This window comes from Rhipicephalus microplus, chromosome X (genome assembly GCF_043290135.1).
Source record: "Rhipicephalus microplus isolate Deutch F79 chromosome X, USDA_Rmic, whole genome shotgun sequence".
Taxonomy (NCBI): domain Eukaryota; kingdom Metazoa; phylum Arthropoda; class Arachnida; order Ixodida; family Ixodidae; genus Rhipicephalus; species Rhipicephalus microplus.
Genome location: NC_134710.1, coordinates 75696040 through 75702039, shown reverse-complemented (window position 1 = coordinate 75702039; position 6000 = coordinate 75696040).

Genomic DNA, 6000 nt, shown 5'->3' with positions numbered 1-6000 from the left:
AATGACGTCAGAATCACCGTGACGAGCTGCCACAAAAAATAAAAAAAGAATTATATAAAAACGGTATAAAAAACACCCGTCCCGTAAAAAAAAAAAACAAGGCGCCACGGAGGATCGAACGTGCAACCTGCGGATTCCCATTTGAAGACGCTAACCACTGCGCCACACCATTTTTTTTTCTTTATTTCCGGTAAACTTCACATGCGGGTTGCTACGCTTAATATATTACAATTCACATTGAGCAATACAAAAAACTGGAAAATAACTAAGCCCGTCAAGCATTACTATAACACATCACGTTCTAGAATTCCTTCATGGTCAGTAGGGCTTCTACCCTTTCTACCCATAAAGGTACACATTCATCTGTTCTTACTACCTCGAGTAATCTTGAGATGCTTTCTTTAAAATACTCTCTTGCTGGTCTTCTGTCTGGGTCACAATGAAATCCAGCCATTCTAGAGCGCCATATACTGTGCAAGGCAGTCATCATAATAAAATCAAAAGGTAATCCATCATCATTCTCTATATCCAAATACCTGATCCCATGAGGATCTAACGGGAACTCTTTTTTAATTGTCCTTTGTAATACGTCCCAAAAATAAACTCCTTCCCAACAGTGCAGAAAAACATGGTCAATAGTTTCCGGTTTCTTACAGATCAGACAGTGAGATCCCCAAGGCATATAAAACCCACGCTCCTCTAGGAAGGTTCTTACAGGAAGTGTTCCAGTGTGTAATTTGAAAAAGAACTTTTTCGCACTTGGAGCTGCTGGCATTTTTTTAACTCGTTTAAGTACATTCTGGCCCTTGCGTGCTGTATATAGCGCTCTGTACAATGGGATGGGGAGCATCGTGTCACATAAATCTTTGTACAGTTTTTTCTTTCCAACAGACCACAGGTAGTCAGTTGAAAACCGAACACACAAAAACCGCACGCTGGCCACAACTTCCTTCATGTATCCTTGCACAGCCCCTGTGGTAAAATGAGTGCTCACAACAAACTCGGGCAACAGTCTACTTAGTCTTGTTTGACACACTGTTAGTAGGAAAGGATCTCTTGTCTCGCGAAAAAAGAAAAACCTATTTACTAACTGCTTGATAAACAGATGTCCTAGCCCAAGGCCTCCACACTTCACCCGTCTAAACAAATTCGTGCGACTGCACCTTTCCCAGTTAGAACCCCACACAAATACTGCAAACACCCGATGTAATTTTTGCACATTGACCCGGGAACAGTACAGCACTTGCATCACATACCACAGCTTTGACACAAAAAACCAGTTGCATGCAGTAGCCCTTGCAAACATGGACAGATAGGTTGCATTCCACCTATTCGCTTTCTCTTTAATTTCTTTCGTTTGCTGTGTCCAATATTCATCAGTACTTTTGTATGACTCAAGCGGTACTCCGAGATATTTAACTGGCGTTCTTGTCCATTTAATTGCTGCAAAAAATTCTGGTGTTGAAGGCCAATATCCATGCCAGAAGCCGAGGCATTTACCCCAGTTTATGTGGCTTCCTGTAACTTCGGCGAAAGATTTAGAAACTCTGATTGATTCTTCAATACCTACATAGGAAGTGCTACAAATAGCAACATCATCAGCGTATGCGAGTAGCTTGACCTCTGAAGATTGTACTCTAAACCCATTAATGATGTCATTCTGCAATATCGACCTACATAAAGTTTCAATATAGATGCAAAACAAAAGTGGACTAACAGGGCAACCTTGACGCACTGAGCGCTCAATTCTAATGGGGGGGCCCAATGTCTTGTTAATAATTAGTCTCGTACTACCATTCCGGTATGCCATGGTTACTCCGTCAATAATTATCTTACCAACATTAATGTGCTCCAATACTGCAAACAAAAGAGCGTGGGCAACGCAATCAAACGCTTTCTCCAGATCCAGCTGAAGTATGGCCACACGAGCTTGACTGGTGTCAACACATTCGAGCACGGATCGCATTTTATGAACATTTGTAGCTATTGACCGCCCTTTGATTCCACACGTTTGGTGTGGACCAACGATATCTTTTATAACTGACTGAAGTCTAGCTGCCAAAATTTTCATTAATATTTTGTAGTCTACATTTGTCAGTGCGATTGGCCTGTACGCTGTGACGTGCCTGAGCTTTTCAACCTCGTCTGTTTTCGGAATCAGAACGGTACGCGATTCACCAAAGGATGGTGGTAATTTCTTTTCCTGATATGCCTCATTAAATACGCCCGCAAGTATTGAAGACAATTCACTTTTAAAACATTTGTACCACTTGGCACAAAGACCATCTGGTCCTGGAGATTTCCCGGGATTTAACTTATCAATCGCCCGTTCAACTTCAGATGCAGATATAGATAATTCCAAAGCGTTTTTCACTTCCTCATTCACTTGCGGCATGCGTCCTAAATATTCGTCTTTAAATCTTTCTAGGTTTACCTGTCTACACGCAAAAAGGGTTTCAAAATGACTTGAAAATACAGATAAAATGCTGTCCGTATCGGTTACTTCGTGACCGTCCTTCTCTATTTTTTCGATATGATTCCGTCGAGCGTTCGTTTTCTCCACGCCTAACGCTCTTTTGGTCGGCGTCTCTCCAGCCGCTAATGCCTCAGCCCTAGCACGGACGAGAGCACCGCGGTAGCGTTCCTCGTCAAACAGAGCAAGTTTCTGCTTAATATTGCGTATGTCAATTTTATACTCTCCCGGTTGTTTGCACTCCAATTCTATTAGTCTTTCCAAAGTCTTTCGGAGTTCTTTTTCTTTCTTTTTCCTTTCGTAACTCAATGCGCAAGAACGATCAATAGCTTTTATTTTTATTCGCTGCTTGAACTCTTCCCATTGTTCTGCAAGTTTAACTTCATCATCCATTTTTATTTCATTGATACAGTTCATTACCTGATCTAAGAAATACTCGTCAGTGATCAAAGTGGAATTCATCTTCCACAGCTCCCATGAGAAAGTTCCACCTTTTGTTTTCTCTCCCATATCACATTTAACTAAACAATGATCACTGAAGTGTATTGGGTAGACAGCATATGTCTTACAGTGGGCTATTAATTCAAGCGACACGTAAATGCGATCAAGACGCGCATGGCCTCTCTCCTTGACACTCCCTCGGTAATCATGGGATGGCATCGGGAAACGAGATTCTGCAGACGTGCGAGGAACCAACGCGTTGTATGCTCGGTAGAACGTGCTGGCAAGTGTTAGCGCGTTCGGCCCTGCCTAAGCGGCTGTGCAAGTGGCTGTGGCCTTTCCCTCTTACACTCTGTCTTAGTAATCACATGATGGCGTCGGGGAACGAGGTTCGGCACACGCGCGATAGACCCACGTGCTCCCGCGTCGCGTGGAGATGAACCCGCATGGCGTGATCCAAGAGGAGTCTGGGACGAGTAACAGCAACAGAAAATACAGTGAATTCATGGTGTCCTCCACTTGCAAGGACGCGCTATCATCGGGCAAGATGTCCGGAATGAGCTGAACATCAAGTCAACCCATCCGCTGCTCCGCATGCTACTCATGGTGGTCTTTAGTGGGAGATGGTGTAAATTAATGTAACATTACTTTCCTTGACCCCAAAATAAACCGGACGTACAAACAAAACGGCACTATAACCTAACCTAATAGTCCAATCGCTGGCAAAACAATCACAGCATATCCACGGAGTGAATGATGATGAGGGGGGTGAAGCGTCCGTCTGTTCGTCTTGTGCGTCCGGACAGAAGCATGGAAGGACGGACGGACTGGCAGACGGATGCTTGGACGAACAGATGAACGGACGTAGGTATGGACGTATGCACACATGGATGGACGAATGGACATGGACGGACACTTCGCCTGACTCATCATCATTCACTATTTGGATATGCAGTGACGCTGGCTCTGAAAATCACCAATACCATTTAGTTATATTATTCCAAGGGACATATACACACAACCCAAACTATCCCAATGCTATGTTGTTCGCAGAGATCAAGCAATAAGCTGTCATTGGTGTCTGAATATCCATCAAGGTCCTGTATGTGACCATTCATATGTCCTATAAGAGTTATTTCAGCCCCTTGACCAAATTGTTTATTATCGGTGCGTATGCAATTCACTATCTCCCAATTTTTTTCCTTCCAGCTATTCCCCGTCCACAAGTAAGCTACACCTAGCCACGTTTTCTTTCACCCTACTGTGCCCGAAACCCAGAGGTGCTCTGAACACGTCTGCTTCATTCTATCCCATTAGGCTTTGCAATGGATTAGCATTCCAACACCCCTACCTTTTCTGATATGCTCCTGTTTCATCCTTCCCAAGTATAATTCAGAATATGTGGTGGCTCTTCGAAGTCTTCAAAGTGTGTTTCTGTAATTGCATACACACCTATCTGTTCCTTGTTTGACTGCTCCCCAATCTCTAGCCATTTTGCCTTTTTTTCTGCCACCCTGCACAATAGCGTAGCCAGCCCCCCTCCCTCCCCCAAAATTTTTCACGCGAACCTTTCCTCCCCGCCACCTTTTTTTGTTGTCACTTTGCGCTGACATTATTTAGAAACAAACCGGTGCTACTATATATCACAGTATTATTCCTGGGCGCTTTGACAGTGAATTATGTCTGCTCAAGGGAAAACGTGTCGCGGTGTTTGTCAAGGCTTTGACACTATGTGTGATTTTGGACAGGAATCTCGGCCGCGAGCATTGTAAGTTGGCTCGGAGACGGGATTAATACTGCAGCGGTGGTTATGTGCGTACCCACCTGAACAGATCTTGCCGGAGTCGATCACTACAATAGTTATGATTAGGCTTAGATTCCTTTTAATGGTAAAAGCCAGACAGTTCCAAAATGCGATAGGCCTGGTTCAAGCATATTACAGTGTGACTCTTCATATGTGAGCAACGATATACTCAAGCGAGAGACTACTATTTCTATTGAACCTTCGCAAGTTCTGCTAATTTCTAAACACACACTCACACAAACACACACATGCACGCACGCACACGCACACACGCGCGGCAGATTATTTGGTTTGTCCAACAAACTTTTCTTGTATGAGAGTGTAGAGTGTACAATATAATACATATCTTTACTATGTCCTAATAGCAATAGGCACTCTGAAGTGTTGTCTACTGACGAATGTACAACGCAGGAAAAAGTGCATGCCAATCACAACCTTACAAAGGAGGCTGACATACTCATCATGAAACTTAAGCTTTTTTAATAATAAAAAAAGATGGTGGTCATAAACATAAAGCAGCGTAATGAGAAATGCAGATTGGGCAGCTGTAGTGAGCACAAGTTTTATTGTACAGCAGTGTGGCAAACAGCGCAAGAATGACGAACATGGAGCTGAAAAAAACATACGACAAATTAAAAATATATATACTGAGTGACTTCATTCATTTGTTCCTGATTGATTGATTGATTGATTGATTGATTGATATGCGAGGTTTAACGTCCCAAAAGAATAATATGATTATGAGAGACGCCATAATGTAGGGCTTCGGAAATTTTGGCCACCTGGTGTTCTTTAACGTGCACCCAAATCTGAGCACACGGGCCTACAGCATTTTCACCTTCACCGAAGATGCAGCCACCGCAGCCGGGATTCGATCCCGCAACCTGCGGGTCAGCAGACGAGTGACTTATTAGCCACTAGACCACCGAAGCGGGGCGTCTGTTCGTCCGTTTACACTGACATCATTAATATAGAAGGGCAGACCAAGTGATTTCTGCAACTAGCGACATAACGCAGAACAAGAAATGCGCAGCATGTAGAAGGATGGGTGGACAGGTTCTTATGTAAAGTTAGGAACAATATACATAGTAACCATATTTTTTTACAAGAAATGAAATAAACTCTGTGCAAGCAATGCTTGACACAACAAACAGACACATGAGATAGCGGAATACTGCTGGTTTATATTTTTCAATTGATGCGAATATTCTCTTGTGCACTAGATGTCATATTATATGCCACATATGTTACCCAAAATTGCGAGAATTGTTACTTGCAAGCT